At 52.7% G+C, this 17500-nt stretch overlaps 1 pseudogene; it reads left to right on the plus strand.

The window, feature by feature from the left end:
- The first annotated feature begins 169 nt into the window (after nt 1–169).
- The window catches only part of LOC127924518 (ephrin type-A receptor 6-like), an 84969-nt pseudogene continuing 67638 nt past the window's right edge, over nt 170–17500 (plus strand).

Raw genomic sequence — 17500 nt, forward strand, 5'->3', positions numbered from 1 at the left:
CTACAGAAGGACCAGGGTAGAGGCCTCGCCACAGGTCTTTACGGAGCATGTTGAATCTCCCTGTTACTGCCCTTATAATAGATAGTGTTTGAGAGGAGAGGTCATTTCATTGTGTAGCCTCCGCTCTACTGTAAGCCTATGACAAATAAAAACTTTATTTTGATTTGAGGTCAGAGAGGTCGGCCCCGTGACCCAGAAGGGCTTCTACCTGGCCTTCCAGGATGTGGGGGCGTGTATCGCTCTGGTCTCCGTCAAGGTGTTCTATAAGGTATTATGATGTATTTATGTATTATATTTATCTGTCTGTCTGTCTGTCTGTCTGTCTGTCCGTCCGTCCGTCCGTCCGTCCGTCCGTCCGTCCGTCCGTCCGTCCGTCCGTCCGTCCGTCCATAAGAAAACTGTATACAGTGGCTTGTGAAAGTGTTCACCCCCTTGGCATTCTCTTCTGTTGCCTTACAACCTGGAATTAAAATAGATTTTTTTGGGGAGGTTCGTATCATTTGATTTACACAATATGCCTACCACTTTGAAGATGCAAAATATTTTTTATTGTGAAACAAATAAGAAATTAGACAGAAAAACAGAAATCTGAGCGTGCATAACTATTCACCCCCCACAAAGTCAATACCTTTATGTCTCTATAAGCTTGGTACATCTAGCCACTGGGATTTTTGCCCATTCTTCAAGGCAAAACTGCTCCAGCTCCTTCAAGTTGGATGGGTTCTGCTGGTGTACAACAATCTTTAAGTCATACCACAGATTCTCAATTGGATTGAGGTCTGGGCTTTGACTAGGCCATTCCAAGACATTTAAATGTTTCCCCTTAAACCACTCAAGTGTTGTTTTAGCAGTATGCTTAGGGACATTGTCCTGCTGGAAGGTGAACCTCCGTCCCAGACTCAAATCTCTGGATGACTGAAACAGGTTCCCCTTGAGAATTTCCCTGTATTTAGCGCCATCCATTATTCCTTAAATTCTGACCAGTTTCTCAGTACCCTGCCGATAAAAAACATGGATGGTGTTCTCGGGGTGATGAGAGGTGTTGGGTTTGCGCCAGACATAGCGTTTTCCTTGATGGCCAAAAAGCTGACCAGAGGACCTTCTTCCATATGTTTGGGGAGACTCCCACATGCCTTTTGGTGAACACCAAACGTGTTTGCTTATTTTTTTCTTTAAGCAATGGCTTTTTTTCTGGCCACTCTTCCGTAAAGCTCAGCTCTGTGGAGTGTTCGGATTAAAGTGGTCCTATGGACAGATACTCCAATCTCCGCTGTGGAGCTTTGCAGCTCCTTCAGGGTTATCTTTGGTCTCTTTGGTGCCTCTCTGATTAATGCCCTCCTTGCCTGGTCCATGAGTTCTGGTCTCTTTGTTGCCTCTCTGATTAATGCCCTCCTTGCCTGGTCTGTGAGTTTTGGTGGGCGGCCCTCTCTTGGCGGGTTTGTTGTGGTGCAATACTCTTCAAAGTTTCTGATATTTTTTTTATAACCCATCCCTGATCTGTACTTCTCCACAACTTTGTCCCTGACCTGTTTGGAGAGCTGCTTGGTCTTCATGGTGCCGCTTGCTTGGTGGTGCCCCTTGCTTAGGCTTTCAGAACAGGTGGGGCCTTTCAGAACAGGTGTATATATATACTGAGATCATGTGACTCTTGGACTGCACACAGGTGGACTTTATTTATTATTATTTGGACTTTATTTAACTAATTATGTGGCTTCTGAAGGTAATTGGTTCTTATTTAGGGGCTTCATAGCAAAGGGGGTGAATACATATACACACACCACTTTTCATTTTTTAAATTTTAGATTTTTTTTTAAACAAGTGTTTTTTTTTCTCACCAATTTGGACTATTTTTGTGTTTGTCCATTACATGAAATCCAAATATAAATCCATTTAAATGACAGTTTGTAATGCAACAAGAACTCCAAGTGGGATGAATACTTTCGCTTTTGCCCTGTGCTGACTTTCTATCTCTCTCCTTATCGAAGCGCTGTCCATCCACTCTGAGGAACCTGGCAGCGTTCCCAGACACGGTACCAAGGGTCGACTCCTCCTCGCTGGTGGAGGTGCGGGGAGCGTGCGTGGAGAACGCAGAGGAGAGGGACACGCCCAAACTGTACTGTGGGGCGGACGGGGACTGGCTGGTTCCTCTGGGGCGATGCGTCTGTAGTCTGGGACATGAGGAGATTGACGGATTCTGCCAGGGTGAGTTGTGGCTAACATTGCCCCCTGGGCACAGATATCAGTTCAAGTTCAAGTCTACCCCTATAGTCTACCCTGTAGTCTACCCTGTAGTCTACCCTGTAGTCTACCCTATAGTCTATAGTCTACCCTGTAGTCTACCCTATAGTCTATAGTCTACCCTGTAGTCTACCCTATAGTCTATAGTCTACCCTATAGTCTATAGTCTACCCTGTAGTCTACCCTATAGTCTATAGTCTACCCTATAGTCTATAGTCTACCCTGTAGTCTACCCTATAGTCTATAGTCTACCCTATAGTCTATAGTCTACCCTGTAGTCTACCCTATAGTCTATAGTCTACCCTATAGTCTATAGTCTACCCTGTAGTCTACCCTATAGTCTATAGTCTACCCTATAGTCTATAGTCTACCCTGTAGTCTACCCTATAGTCTATAGTCTACCCTATAGTCTATAGTCTACCCTGTAGTCTACCCTATAGTCTATAGTCTACCCTATAGTCTATAGTCTACCCTGTAGTCTACCCTATAGTCTATAGTCTACCCTGTAGTCTACCCTATAGTCTATAGTCTACCCTATAGTCTATAGTCTACCCTATAGTCTACCCTATAGTCTATAGTCTACCCTGTAGTCTACCCTATAGTCTATAGTCTACCCTATAGTCTATAGTCTACCCTATAGTCTACCCTATAGTCTATAGTCTACCCTGTAGTCCACCCTATAGTCTATAGTCTACCCTATAGTCTATAGTCTACCCTATAGTCTATAGTCTACCCTGTAGTCTACCCTATAGTCTATAGTCTACCCTATAGTCTATAGTCTACCCTATAGTCTACCCTATAGTCTATAGTCTACCCTGTAGTCCACCCTATAGTCTATAGTCTACCCTATAGTCTATAGTCTACCCTATAGTCTACCCTATAGTCTATAGTCTACCCTGTAGTCCACCCTATAGTCTGTAGGCATCTAAATGCGCCCCACCAGTAATAAGCTGTGGAGCATCAGTCATGTTTTCTCCACCTCAAACAGCAAGCGAACAAAGTCTGTTTTTTTTTACATTAATTGAGAATGACAATAGTTCCTCAACCTATCTGAAAAAACAAAATCTTCCCAGCTCTCTCTCTCCCTTTCGATAACCACTCAGCGTGATAAAGGGATAAACGTGTGCTCTGATCCAGTGGAAATGTCATAAAATAAGCCTCTCTAATTACTGATTATCCCTCGTGTAAATAGCCTACAGCTGTTTCTGTCCCGAGCTCACTGGTGCAGGAGGGCACAGAATATCTTAAACAATGTTGCAAGTTTGCTAGCTCTCCAAGTTAATAGTTGATACAATGTTTCTAGTTCATTGCAGACAGGCCATGTGTAGACAATGTGATTTATAGGAGAGTTACAGTATGTTTATCAGGTTAGTAGTTGATACAATGTTTCTAGTCCATTGCAGACAGGCCATGTGTAGACAATGTGATTTATAGGAGAGTTACAGTATGTTTATCAGGTTAGTAGTTGATACAATGTTTCTAGTTCATTGCAGACAGGCCATGTGTAGACAATGTGATTTATAGGAGAGTTACAGTATGTTTATCAGATTAGTAGTTGATACAATGTTTCTAGTTCATTGCAGACAGGCCATGTGTAGACAATGTGATTTATAGGAGAGTTACAGTATGTTTATCAGGTTAGTAGTTGATACAATGTTTCTAGTTCATTGCAGACAGGCCATGTGTAGACAATGTGATTTATAGGAGAGTTACAGTATGTTTATCAGGTTAGTAGTTGATACAATGTTTCTAGTTCCTTGCAGACAGGCCATGTGTAGACAATGTGATTTATAGGAGAGTTACAGTATGTTTATCAGATTAGTAGTTGATACAATGTTTCTAGTTCATTGCAGACAGACCATGTGTAGACAATGTGATTTATAGGAGAGTTATGTTTATCAGATTAGTAGTTGATACAATGTTTCTAGTTCATTGCAGACAGGCCATGTGTAGACAGTGTGATTTATAGGAGAGTTACAGTATGTTTATCAGATTAGTAGTTGATACAATGTTTCTAGTTCATTGCAGACAGACCATGTGTAGACAATGTGATTTATAGGAGAGTTATGTTTATCAGATTAGTAGTTGATACAATGTTTCTAGTTCATTGCAGACAGACCATGTGTAGACAATGTGATTTATAGGAGAGTTATTTTTAATCAGGTTATTTTCTATCTGTGGGCTGGTTTTTATTGGTTGGTTTCATGTCGGCTGTTTTTACATAGTTGGTAAACGGGAATAGAAGTTACTTTTCAGGTTTTGTATCATTTTCATTTAGATATAATGTTGATGAACCACATGACAATGATTTTGAGATACGAAGACGTTATTATAAATGAAATTATACCTGTTCCGTGAAACTGTGCATGTGAAAGCCACAACTGTCACTCAGAGTGGTAGAAATAGTAAGATAAATTGCCGACTCCTCATGTAGCCGGGTGGGAGGGTCAGGAGAGGGAGGGTCAGGAGAGGGAGGGGGATGGGAGGGTCAGGAGAGGGAGGAGGATGGGAGGGTCAGGAGAGGGAGGGGGTGGGAGGGTCAGGAGAGGGATGGGAGGGTCAGGAGAGGGAGGGGGTGGGAGGGTCAGGAGAGGGAGGGGGTGGGAGGGTCAGGAGAGGGAGGGGTGGGAGGGTCAGGAGAGGGAGGGGATGGGAGGGTCAGGAGAGGGAGGGGGATGGGAGGGTCAGGAGAGGGAGGGGGATGGGAGGGTCAGGAGAGGGAGGGGGATGGGAGGGTCAGGAGAGGGAGGAGGATGGGAGGGTCAGGAGAGGGAGGGGGTGGGAGGGTCAGGAGGATGGGAGGGTCAGGGAGGGAGGAGGATGGGAGGGTGGAGAGGGAGGCGGATGGGAGGGTCAGGAGAGGGAGGGGGATGGGAGGGTCAGGAGAGGGAGGGGGTGGGAGGGTCAGGAGGGAGGCGGATGGGAGGGTCAGGAGAGGGAGGGTGGGAGGGAGAGGGAGGCGGATGGGAGGGTCAGGAGAGGGAGGCGGATGGGAGGGTCAGGAGAGGGAGGCGGATGGGAGGGGAGGGAGGCGGATGGGAGGGTCAGGAGAGGGAGGGGGATGGGAGGGTCAGGAGGAGGGGGATGGGAGGGTCAGGAGAGGGAGGGGTGGGAGGGTCAGGGAGGGAGGGGATGGGAGGGTCAGGAGAGGGAGGGGATGGGAGGGTCAGGAGAGGGAGGGGGTGGGAGGGTCAGGGGGAGGGGGTGGGAGGGTCAGGAGAGGAGGGGGTGGGAGGGTCAGGAGATGGGATGGGAGGGTCAGAGGGAGGGGGTGGGAGGGAGGAGGGATGGGAGGGTCAGGAGGGAGGGTCAGGAGAGGGATGGGAGGGTCAGGAGAGGGAGGGGGATGGGAGGGTCAGGAGAGGGAGGGGGATGGGAGGGTCAGGAGAGGGAGGGGGATGGGAGGGTCAGGAGAGGGGAGGGGTGGGAGGGTCAGGAGAGGGGGGGATGGGAGGGTCAGGAGGGAGGGGATGGGAGGGTCAGGAGAGGGATGGGAGGGTCAGGAGAGGGAGGGTGGGAGGGTCAGGAGAGGGAGGGGGTGGGAGGGTCAGGAGAGGGAGGGGATGGGAGGGTCAGGAGAGGAGGGGGTGGGAGGGTCAGGAGAGGGATGGGAGGGTCAGGAGAGGGGAGGGGAGGATGGGAGGGTCAGGAGAGGGAGGGGGATGGGAGGGTCAGGGAGGGGTGGGAGGGTCAGGAGAGGGATGGGAGGGTCAGAGAGGGAGGAGGATGGGAGGGTCAGGAGAGGGAGGGGATGGGAGGGTCAGGAGAGGGAGGAGGATGGGAGGGTCAGGAGAGGGAGGAGGGATGGGAGGGTCAGGAGAGGGGGAGGAGGGGGTGGGATGGGAGGGGGATGGGAGGGTCAGGAGAGGGAGGGGGTGGGAGGGTCAGGAGAGGAGGGGGTGGGAGGGTCAGGGGGGAGGGGGTGGGAGGGTCAGGAGAGGGAGGAGGTGGGAGGGTCAGGAGAGGGAGGGGGGTGGGAGGGTCAGGAGAGGGAGGGTCAGGGATGGGAGGGTCAGGAGAGGGAGGGGGATGGGAGGGTCAGGAGAGGGAGGAGGATGGGAGGGTCAGGAGAGGGAGGGTGGGAGGTCAGGAGAGGGATGGGAGGGTCAGGAGAGGGAGGGGGTGGGAGGGTCAGGAGGGAGGGGGTGGGAGGGTCAGGAGAGGGAGGGGGTGGGAGGGTCAGGAGAGGGAGGGGGGTGGGAGGGTCAGGAAAGGGGATGGGAGGGTCGGATGGGAGGGTCAGGAAGGGAGGGAGGTCGGATGGGAGGGTCAGGAAAGGGAGGGCGGATGGGAGGGTCAGGGAGGGAGGGGAGGTCGGATGGGAGGGTCAGGAGAGGGAGGCGGGTGGGAGGGTCAGGAGAGGGAGGAGGATGGGAGGGTCAGGAGAGGGAGGGGGATGGGAGGGTCAGGAGAGGGAGGAGGATGGGAGGGTCAGGAGGGAGGAGGGAGGTCAGGAGAGGGGGAGGAGGGTCAGGAGGGAGGAGGATGGGAGGGTCAGGAGAGGGAGGGGGATGGGAGGGTCAGAGAGGGAGGGAGGTCAGGAGAGGGATGGGAGGGTCAGGAGAGGGAGGAGGATGGGAGGGTCAGGGAGGAGGGGGAGGGTCAGGAGAGGGAGGGGGATGGGAGGGTCAGGAGGGGATGGGAGGTCAGGAGAGGGATGGGAGGGTCAGGAGAGGGAGGGGGATGGGAGGGTCAGGAGAGGGAGGAGGATGGGAGGGTCAGGGAGGGTGGGAGGGTCAGGAGAGGGGGAGGATGGGAGGGTCAGGAGAGGGGGAGGGTCAGAGAGGGAGGGGGTGGGAGGGTCAGGATGGGAGGGTCAGGAGAGGGAGGAGGATGGGAGGGTCAGGAGAGGAGGATGGGAGGGTCAGGAGAGGGAGGAGGATGGGAGGGTCAGGAGAGGGAGGGGGATGGGAGGGTCAGGAGAGGGAGGGAGGGTCAGGAGAGGGAGGGGATGGGAGGGTCAGGAGAGGGAGGAGGATGGGAGGGTCAGGAAGGGAGGAGGATGGGATGGGAGGGTCAGGAGAGGGAGGGAGGCAGATGGGAGGGTCAGGAGAGGGAGGAGGATGGGAGGGTCAGGAGAGGGAGGGGGATGGGAGGGTCAGGAGGGAGGAGGGAGGCAGATGGGAGGGTCAGGAGAGGGAGGGGGGAGGCAGATGGGAGGGTCAGGGAGGCGGATGGGAGGGTCAGGAGAGGGAGGGGGATGGGAGGGTCAGGAGAGGGAGGAGGATGGGAGGGTCAGGAGAGGGAGGGGATGGGAGGGTCAGGAGAGGGAGGGGGATGGGAGGGTCAGGAGAGGGAGGAGAGGGAGGTCAGGAGAGGGAGGAGGATGGGAGGGTCAGGAGAGGGAGGAGGATGGGAGGGTCAGGAGAGGGAGGGGAGGGAGGGTCAGGAGAGGGATGGGAGGGTCAGGAGAGGGAGGAGGATGGGAGGGTCAGGAGGGAGGCGGATGGGAGGGTCAGGAGAGGGAGGAGGATGGGAGGGTCAGGAGAGGGAGGCGGATGGGAGGGTCAGGAGAGGGAGGGTCAGGAGAGGATGGATGGGAGGGTCAGGAGGAGGGAGGGTCAGGAGAGGGAGGGGATGGGAGGGTCAGGAGAGGGAGGGGATGGGAGGGTCAGGAGAGGGAGGAGGATGGGAGGGTCAGGAGAGGGGGCGGATGGGAGGGTCAGGAGAGGGAGGGTCAGGAGGGGAGGTGGATGGGAGGGTCAGGAGAGGGAGGAGGGGAGGGTCAGGAGAGGGAGGGGATGGGAGGGTCAGGAGAGGGAGGAGGATGGGAGGGTCAGGAGAGGAGGGGATGGGAGGGTCAGGATGAGGGAGGAGGATGGGAGGGTCAGGGAGGGAGGAGGATGGGAGGGTCAGGAGAGGGAGGCGGATGGGAGGGTCAGGAGAGGGGGGGATGGGAGGGTCAGGAGAGGGAGGGGGATGGGAGGGTCGGAGAGGGAGGGGGATGGGAGGGTCAGGAGAGGGAGGTCAGGAGGGAGGGGGATGGGAGGGTCAGGAGAGGGAGGAGGATGGGAGGGTCAGAGAGGGAGGCGGATGGGAGGGTCAGGAGAGGGAGGGGATGGGAGGGTCAGGAGATGGGAGGGTCCGGAGAGGGAGGGGATGGGAGGGTCAGGAGAGGGAGGGTCAGGAGGGAGGGTCAGGGTCAGGAGAGGGAGGCGGATGGGAGGGTCAGGAGAGGGAGGCAGATGGGAGGGTCAGGAGAGGGAGATGGGAGGGTCAGGAGAGGGAGGGGGATGGGAGGGTCAGGAGAGGGAGGAGGATGGGAGGGTCAGGAGAGGGAGGCGGATGGGAGGGTCAGGAGAGGGAGGAGGATGGGAGGGTCAGGAGAGGGAGGCGGATGGGAGGGTCAGGAGAGGGAGGGGGATGGGAGGGTCAGGAGAGGGAGGGGGATGGGAGGGTCAGGAGAGGGAGGAGGATGGGAGGGTCAGGAGAGGGAGGCGGATGGGAGGGTCAGGAGAGGGAGGCGGATGGGAGGGTCAGGAGAGGGAGGAGGATGGGAGGGTCAGGAGAGGGATTCAGGAGGGAGGGTCAAAGGGGGATGGGAGGGTCAGGAAGGGAGGGTCAGGAGAGGGAGGGTCAGGAGAGGGAGGGGGATGGGAGGGTCAGGAGAGGGAGGGGGATGGGAGGGTCAGGAGAGGGAGGCGGATGGGAGGGTCAGGAGAGGGAGGGGGATGGGAGGGTCAGGAGAGGGAGGCGGATGGGAGGGTCAGGAGAGGGAGGGGGATGGGAGGGTCAGGAGAGGGATGGGAGGGTCTGAGAGGGAGGAGGATGGGAGGGTCAGGAGAGGGAGGCGGATGGGAGGGTCAGGAGAGGGAGGAGGATGGGAGGGTCAGGAGAGGGAGGCGGATGGGAGGGTCAGGAGAGGGAGGGTCAAAGGTGGATGGGAGGGTCAGGAGAGGGAGGAGGATGGGAGGGTCAGGAGAGGGAGGGGATGGGAGGGTCAGGAGAGGGAGGGGGATGGGAGGGTTGGGAGGGTCAGGAGAGGGAGGCGGATGGGAGGGTCAGGAGAGGGAGTCAGGAGAGGGAGGTGGATGGGAGGGTCAGCTAGGATGGGAAGGGGGATGGGAGGGTCAGAGAGGAGGAGGATGGGAGGGTCAGGAGAGGGAGGGGGATGGGAGGGTCAGGAAGGGAGGAGGATGGGAGGGTCAGGAGAGGGAGGAGGATGGGAGGGTCAGGAGAGGAAGGCGGATGGGAGGGTCAGGAGAAAGGGGATGGGAGGGTCTGGGGATGGGAGGGTTGAAGGGAGGGGATGGGAGGGTCAGGAGAGGGAAGGAGAGGGAGGGGGATGGGAGGGTGATGGGAGGGTCAGGAGAGGGAGGCGGATGGGAGGGTCAGGAAGGGAGGGGGATGGGAGGGTCAGAGAGGGAGGGGATGGGAGGGTCGGAGAGGGAGGGGATGGGAGGGTCAGGAGAGGGAGGGTCAGGAGAGGGAGGGGGATGGGAGGGTCAGGAGAGGGAGGAGGATGGGAGGGTCAGGAGAGGGAGGCAGATGGGAGGGTCAGGAGAGGGGGGGATTCTGGGAGGGTCAGGGAGGGAGGAGGATGGGAGGGTCAGGAGAGGGAGGGAGGATGGGAGGGTCAGGAGAGGGAGGGGGATGGGAGGGTCAGGAGAGGGAGGCGGATGGGAGGGTCAGGAGAGGGAGGGGGATGGGAGGGTCAGGAGAGGGAGGGGATGGGAGGGTCAGGAGAGGGAGGAGGATGGGAGGGTCAGGAGAGGGAGGGGGATGGGAGGGTCAGGAGATGGGAGGGTCAGGAGAGGGAGGAGGATGGGAGGGTCAGGAGAGGGAGGGTCAGGAGAGGGAGGGTCAGGAGAGGGAGGAGGATGGGAGGGTCAGGAGAGGGAGGGTCAGGAGAGGGAGGGTCAGGAGAGGGAGGAGGATGGGAGGGTCAGGAGAGGGAGGGGGATGGGAGGGTCAGGAGAGGGAGGCGGATGGGAGGGTCAGGAGAGGGAGGAGGATGGGAGGGTCAGGAGAGGGAGGGGGATGGGAGGGTCAGGAGAGGGAGGAGGATGGGAGGGTCAGGAGAGGGAGGAGGATGGGAGGGTCAGGAGAGGGAGGCGGATGGGAGGGTCAGGAGAGGGAGGGGGATGGGAGGGTCAGGAGAGGGAGGCAGATGGGAGGGTCAGGAGAGGGAAAGGATGGGAGGGTCAGGAGAGGGAGGGGGATGGGAGGGTCAGGAGAGGGAGGGGGATGGGAGGGTCAGGAGAGGGAGGAGGATGGGAGGGTCAGGAGAGGGAGGGTCAGGAGAGGGAGGGTCAGGAGAGGGAGGAGGATGGGAGGGTCAGGAGAGGGAGGGTCAGAGAGGGAGGGTCAGGAGAGGGAGGAGGATGGGAGGGTCAGGAGAGGGAGGGGGATGGGATCAGGAGAGGGAAAGGATGCAGGATGGGAGGGTCAGGAGAGGGAGGGGATGGGAGGGTCAGGAGAAGGCGGATGGGACTTCTTCAGGAGAGGGAGGCAGATGGGAGGGTCAGGAGAGGGAGGCAGATGGGAGGGTCAGGAGAGGGAGGCGGATGGGAGGGTCAGGAGAGGGAGGCGGATGGGAGGGTCAGGAGAGGGAGGGGGATGGGAGGGTCAGGAGAGGGAGGGGGATAGGGTCTTGGGAGGTCAGAAAGGGAGGCGGATGGGATCCGGATGGGAGGGTCAGGAGAGGGAGGCAGATGGGAGGGTCAGGAGAGGGAGGCGGATGGGAGGGTCAGGAGAGGGAGGCAGATGGGAGGGTCAGGAGAGGGAGGCAGATGGGAGGGTCAGGAGAGGGAGGAGGATGGGAGGGTCAGGTTAAGTTTCTCTTCTTCTGCTTATCTTGATCTCTGGCTCCCTCTTGAGTCATTTGTGTCTTATTTAATCAAACAGTGGGCTTAAAGCATCAGACAAGCTCGATGCATCAAGTTGATTTAATTTAAACACATCGGCTGTGTCTGTATACTGGAAAACGTGACCCACCACATGGATTTGGTCTCATGTAGCAACATTTGAAATGATGTTTTTTTTTACATTAGATAAAAGTAGAGACTTAAAGCTAGAAAATGGTACATCGTACACTGCAGTTGAGGAACAATGAGAAAGTCATTCTGCTTTGAAAGTTGATAAACTTGTAACCCCACTTTTGAGAAAATGGCCTGTGAATGTGTTGGTACACCAAGTGGAGAGCTCTTCTTGTCTCCGCCCCCTATTCTGCATCGTTCACACCCTCTTAAGCCTTAGCCCCACCCATCTCTTAAGCATTAGCCCCACCCATCTCATTAGCCTTAGCCCCACCCATATCTTAAGCCTTAGCCCCACCCATCTCTTTAAGGATTCACAGTGTAGTAAAAAAACAAAGATTTCTGTATCCTAAATACACTTCTTCGAGTCGGCCTGTATCCTAAATACACTTCTTCGAGTCGGCCTGTATCCTAAATGCACTTCTTCTAGTCGGCCTGTATCCTAAATACACTTCTTCTAGTCTGCCTGTATCCTAAATACACTTCTTCGAGTCGGCCTGTATCCTAAATACACTTCTTCTAGTCGGCCTGTATCCTAAATACACTTCTTCTAGTCGGCCTGTATCCTAAATACACTTCTTCTAGTCTGCCTGTATCCTAAATACTCTTCTTCTAGTCCGCCTGTATCCTAAATACACTTCTTGTCGTCGGCCTGTATCCTAAATACACTTCTTCTAGTCGGCCTGTATCCTAAATACACTTCTTCTAGTCGGCCTGTATCCTAAATACACTTCTTCTAGTCGGCCTGTATCCTAAATACACTTCTTCTAGTCGGCCTGTATCCTAAATACACTTCTTCTAGTCGGCCTGTATCCTAAATACACTTCTTCTAGTCGGCCTGTATCCTAAATACACTTCTTCTAGTCGGCCTGTATCCTAAATACACTTCTTCTAGTCGGCCTGTATCCTAAATACACTTCTTCTAGTCGGCCTGTATCCTAAATACACTTCTTCTAGTCGGCCTGTATCCTAAATACACTTCTTCTAGTCGGTCTGTATCCTAAATACACTTCTTCTAGTCGGCCTGTATCCTAAATACACTTCTTCTAGTCTGCCTGTATCCTAAATACACTTCTTCTAGTCGGCCTGTATCCTAAATACACTTCTTCTAGTCGGCCTGTATCCTAAATACACTTCTTCTAGTCGGCCTGTATCCTAAATACACTTCTTCTAGTCGGCCTGTATCCTAAATACACTTCTTCTAGTCGGCCTGTATCCTAAATACACTTCTTCTAGTCGGCCTGTATCCTAAATACACTTCTTCTAGTCGGCCTGTATCCTAAATACACTTCTTCTAGTCGGCCTGTATCCTAAATACACTTCTTCTAGTCGGCCTGTATCCTAAATACACTTCTTCTAGTCGGTCTGTATCCTAAATACACTTCTTCTAGTCGGCCTGTATCCTAAATACACTTCTTCTAGTCGGTCTGTATCCTAAATACACTTCTTCTAGTCTGCCTGTATCCTAAATACACTTCTTCTAGTCGGCCTGTATCCTAAATACACTTCTTCTAGTCGGCCTGTATCCTAAATACACTTCTTCTAGTCGGCCTGTATCCTAAATACACTTCTTCTAGTCCACCTGTATCCTAAATACTCTTCTTCTAGTCCGCCTGTATCCTAAATACACTTCTTCTAGTCGGCCTGTATCCTAAATACACTTCTTCTAGTCTGCCTGTATCCTAAATACACTTCTTCTAGTCGGCCTGTATCCTAAATACACTTCTTCTAGTCGGCCTGTATCCTAAATACACTTCTTCTAGTCGGCCTGTATCCTAAATACACTTCTTCTAGTCGGCCTGTATCCTAAATACACTTCTTCTAGTCGGCCTGTATCCTAAATACACTTCTTCTAGTCGGTCTGTATCCTAAATACACTTCTTCTAGTCGGCCTGTATCCTAAATACACTTCTTCTAGTCGGTCTGTATCCTAAATACACTTCTTCTAGTCGGTCTGTATCCTAAATACACTTCTTCTAGTCGGTCTGTATCCTAAATACACTTGTCTGTATCCTAAATACACTTCTTCTAGTCGGCCTGTATCCTAAATACACTTCTTCTAGTCGGTCTGTATCCTAAATACACTTCTTCTAGTCGGTCTGTATCCTAAATACACTTCTTCTAGTCGGCCTGTATCCTAAATACACTTCTTCTAGTCGGTCTGTATCCTAAATACACTTCTTCTAGTCGGTCTGTATCCTAAATACACTTCTTCTTCTTCTAGTACGGTCTGTATCCTAAATACACTTCTTCTAGTCGGTCTGTATCCTAAATACACTTCTTCTAGTCGGTCTGTATCCTAAATACACTTCTTCTAGTCTGCCTGTATCCTAAATACACTTCTTCTAGTCGGCCTGTATCCTAAATACACTTCTTCTAGTCGGCCTGTATCCTAAATACACTTCTTCTAGTCGGTCTGTATCCTAAATACACTTCTTCTAGTCGGTCTGTATCCTAAATACACTTCTTCTAGTCGGTCTGTATCCTAAATACACTTCTTCTAGTCGGTCTGTATCCTAAATACACTTCTTCTAGTCGGTCTGTATCCTAAATACACTTGTCTGTATCCTAAATACACTTCTTCTAGTCGGCCTGTATCCTAAATAACTTGTCTGTATCCTAAATACATCTTCTAGTCGGTCTGTATCCTAAATACACTTCTTCTAGTCGGTCTGTATCCTAATCTGACTTTAGTGCAGGTCATGTTGTTCTTCCCATTACCGTTTCTGGTAAACACACACTTTATCAAATAAAATCTAAGTTTATTTATCACAGGATACAGAAGGTGTAAACGGTGGAATGGTTACTAATGCTAATGCTAATGCTAATGCTGAGTTAATAACAAATGCTAATGCTAATGCTAATGCTGAGTTAATAACAACATGCATAGTGAAGTAATGCTAATGCTAATGCTGAGTTAATAACAACATGCATAGTGAAGTCTTTTGTTTGGACATGCAGCTAGCTAGCTAGGTTAAAGAAAAGGAATCGTAATCCCAACTCATGACGTTACTACCCTGAGTCTTTTGTTTAGACATGCAGATAGCTAGCTAGGTTAAAGGACAACAGGCATAGTGAAGTCTTTTGTTTAGACATGTAGCTAGCTAGCTAGGTTAAAGGACAACAGGCACAGTGAAGTATTTTGTTTAGACGTGTAGCTAGCTAGCTAGGTTAAAGAACAACAGGCAAAGTGAAGTCTTTTGTTTAGACATGTAGCTAGCTAGCTAGGTTAAAGAACAACAGGCACAGTGAAGTCTTTTGTTTAGACGTGCAGATAGCTAGCTAGGTTAAAGGAAAGGAATCGTAATCCCAACTCTAATGCTGAGTTAAAAACAACAGGGAACTCAACAACAACAACAACAAACTGGGAAACATCTGTCATCCAACTCGAAATAAAATCTCCAACTAGGGAACTCAAGCCTTTTTTCCAGGGCTCCTTCACAGATCATACATGTAACGTTAGCTAACTAGCTAAGAGTACACCTCAACTGGCAATGAAAACGACTATCTGACAAAATTAGAAACGTATAATATCTGAAAATGGAGCTAGACTCTTTAGCCATAGACATTGGCTTTAGCTCATAGGGCTAACACAGTCTGGTGTGTTTAACTCTGGCTTTAGCTCATAGGGCTAACACAGTCTGGTGTGTTTAACTCTGGCTTTAGCTCATAGGGCTAACACAGTCTGGTGTGTTTAACTCTGGCTTTAGCTCATAGGGCTAACACAGTCTGGTGTGTTTAACTCTGGCTTTAGCTCATAGGGCTAACACAGTCTGGTGTGTTTAACTCTGGCTTTAGCTCATAGGGCTAACACAGTCTGGTGTGTTTAACTCTGGCTTTAGCTCATAGGGCTAACACAGTCTGGTGTGTTTAACTCTGGCTTTAGCTCATAGGGCTAACACAGTCTGGTGTGTTTAACTCTGGCTTTAGCTCATAGGGCTAACACAGTCTGGTGTGTTTAACTCTGGCTTTAGCTCATAGGGCTAACACAGTCTGGTGTGTTTAACTCTGGCTTTAGCTCATAGGGCTAACACAGTCTGGTGTGTTTAACTCTGGCTTTAGCTCATAGGGCTAGCACAGTCTGGTTTGCTTTAGCTGTTTACACAGTCAGAGCTTTAGCCTCATAGGGCTAACACAGTCTGGTGTAACTCTGGCTTTAGCTCTCTGGCAGTCTGGTGTGTTTAACTCAGAGCTTTAGCTCATAGGGCTAACACAGTCTGGTGTGTTTAACTCTGGCTTTAGCTCATAGGGCTAACACAGTCTGGTGTGTTTAAGCTTTAGCCTCATGGCAGTCTGGTGTGTTTAACTCTGGCTTTAGCTCATAGGGCTAACACAGTCTGGTGTGTTTAACTCTGGCTTTAGCTCATAGGGCTAACACAGTCTGGTGTGTTTAACTCTGGCTTTAGCTCATGGCTAACACAGTCTGGTGTGTTTAACTCTGGCTTTAGCTCAGAGCTAACTCATGTCAGGTGTGTTTAACTCTGGCAGCTAACACAGTCTGGTGTGCTTTAGTTACTCAGAGCTAGCCTCAGTCAGGTGTGTTTAACAGAGCTTTAGCTCATGGCACAGTCTGGGTGTTTAACTCTGGCCTCATGGCAGGGTCTGTGTGTTTAACTCATGGCTTTAGGTGCAGAGCTAGCCTCATGGCAGGGGTGCAGAGCTAGCCTCATGGCACAGGGGTGTTTAACTCTGAGCTTTAGCCTCATGGCAGGGGTGTTTAACTCAGAGCTTTAGCCTCATGGCAGTCTGGGGTGTAAGAGCTTTAGCCTCATGGCTAACACAGTCTGGGTGCAGACTCTAGCCTCATGGCAGGGGTGCAGAGCTTTAGCCTCATGGCACAGTGGTGCAGCGCTCATGGCAGGTGGTACAGAGCTAGCCTCATGGCAGGTGGTGCAGAGCAGCCTCATGGCAGGGGGTGCAGCCTCATGGCAGGTGGTGCAGAGCTAGCCTCATGGCAGGTGGTGCAGAGCTAGCCTCATGGCAGGTGGTGCAGAGCTAGCCTCATGGCAGGTGGTACAGAGCTAGCCTCATGGCAGGTGGTACAGAGCTATCCTCATGGCAGGTGGTGCAGAGCTAGCCTCATGGCAGGGGTGCAGAGCTAGCCTCATGGCAGGTGGTGCAGAGCTAGCCTCATGGCAGGTGGTGCAGAGCTAGCCTCATGGCAGGTGGTGCAGAGCTAGCCTCATGGCAGGGGTGCAGAGCTAGCCTCATGGCAGGGGTGCAGAGCTAGCCTCATGGCAGGGGGTGCAGAGCTAGCCTCATGGCAGGGGTGCAGAGCTAGCCTCATGGCAGGGGGTGCAGAGCTAGCCTCATGGCAGGGGTGCAGAGCTATGGCAGGTGGTGCAGAGCTAGCCTCATGGCAGGTGGTGCAGCGCTATGGCAGGTGGTGCAGAGCTAGCCTCATGGCAGGTGGTGCAGCGCTATGGCAGGTGGTACAGAGCTAGCCTCATGGCAGGTGGTGCAGCGCTATGGCAGGTGGTGCAGAGCTAGCCTCATGGCAGGTGGTGCAGCGCTATGGCAGGTGGTACAGAGCTAGCCTCATGGCAGGTGGTGCAGCGCTATGGCAGGTTTTGCAGAGCTAGCCTCATGGCAGGTTTTGCAGAGCTAGCCTCATGGCAGGTGGTGCAGAGCTAGCCTCATGGCAGGTGGTGCAGCGCTATGGCAGGTGGTACAGAGCTAGCCTCATGGCAGGTGGTGCAGCGCTAGCGCTATGGCAGGTTTTGCAGAGCTAGCCTAATGGCAGGTTTTGCAGAGCTAGCCTCATGGCAGGTGGTACAGAGCTAGCCTCATGGCAGGTGGTGCAGCCTCATGGCAGGTGGTACAGAGCTAGCCTCATGGCAGGTGGTGCAGCTAGCTATGGCAGGTTTTGCAGAGCTAGCCTCATGGCAGGTTTTGCAGAGCTAGCCTCATGGCAGGTGGTACAGAGCTAGCCTCATGGCAGGTGGTGCAGCTAGCCTCATGGCAGGTGGTGCAGAGCTAGCCTCATGGCAGGTGGTGCAGCGCTATGGCAGGTTTTGCAGAGCTAGCCTCATGGCAGGTTTTGCAGAGCTAGCCTCATGGCAGGTGGTGCAGAGCTAGCCTCATGGCAGGTGGTGCAGCGCCTCATGGCAGGTGGTGCAGAGCTAGCCTCATGGCAGGTGGTACAGAGAGCCTCATGGCAGGTGGAGCAGCCTCATGGCAGGTGGTATAAAGCTAGCCTCATGGCAGGTGGTGCAGAGCTATCCTCATGGCAGGGGTGCAGAGCTAGCCTCATGGCAGGGGTGCAGAGCTAGCCTCATGGCAGG

This window comes from Oncorhynchus keta, unplaced genomic scaffold (assembly GCF_023373465.1).
Source record: "Oncorhynchus keta strain PuntledgeMale-10-30-2019 unplaced genomic scaffold, Oket_V2 Un_contig_4184_pilon_pilon, whole genome shotgun sequence".
NCBI lineage: Eukaryota > Metazoa > Chordata > Actinopteri > Salmoniformes > Salmonidae > Oncorhynchus > Oncorhynchus keta.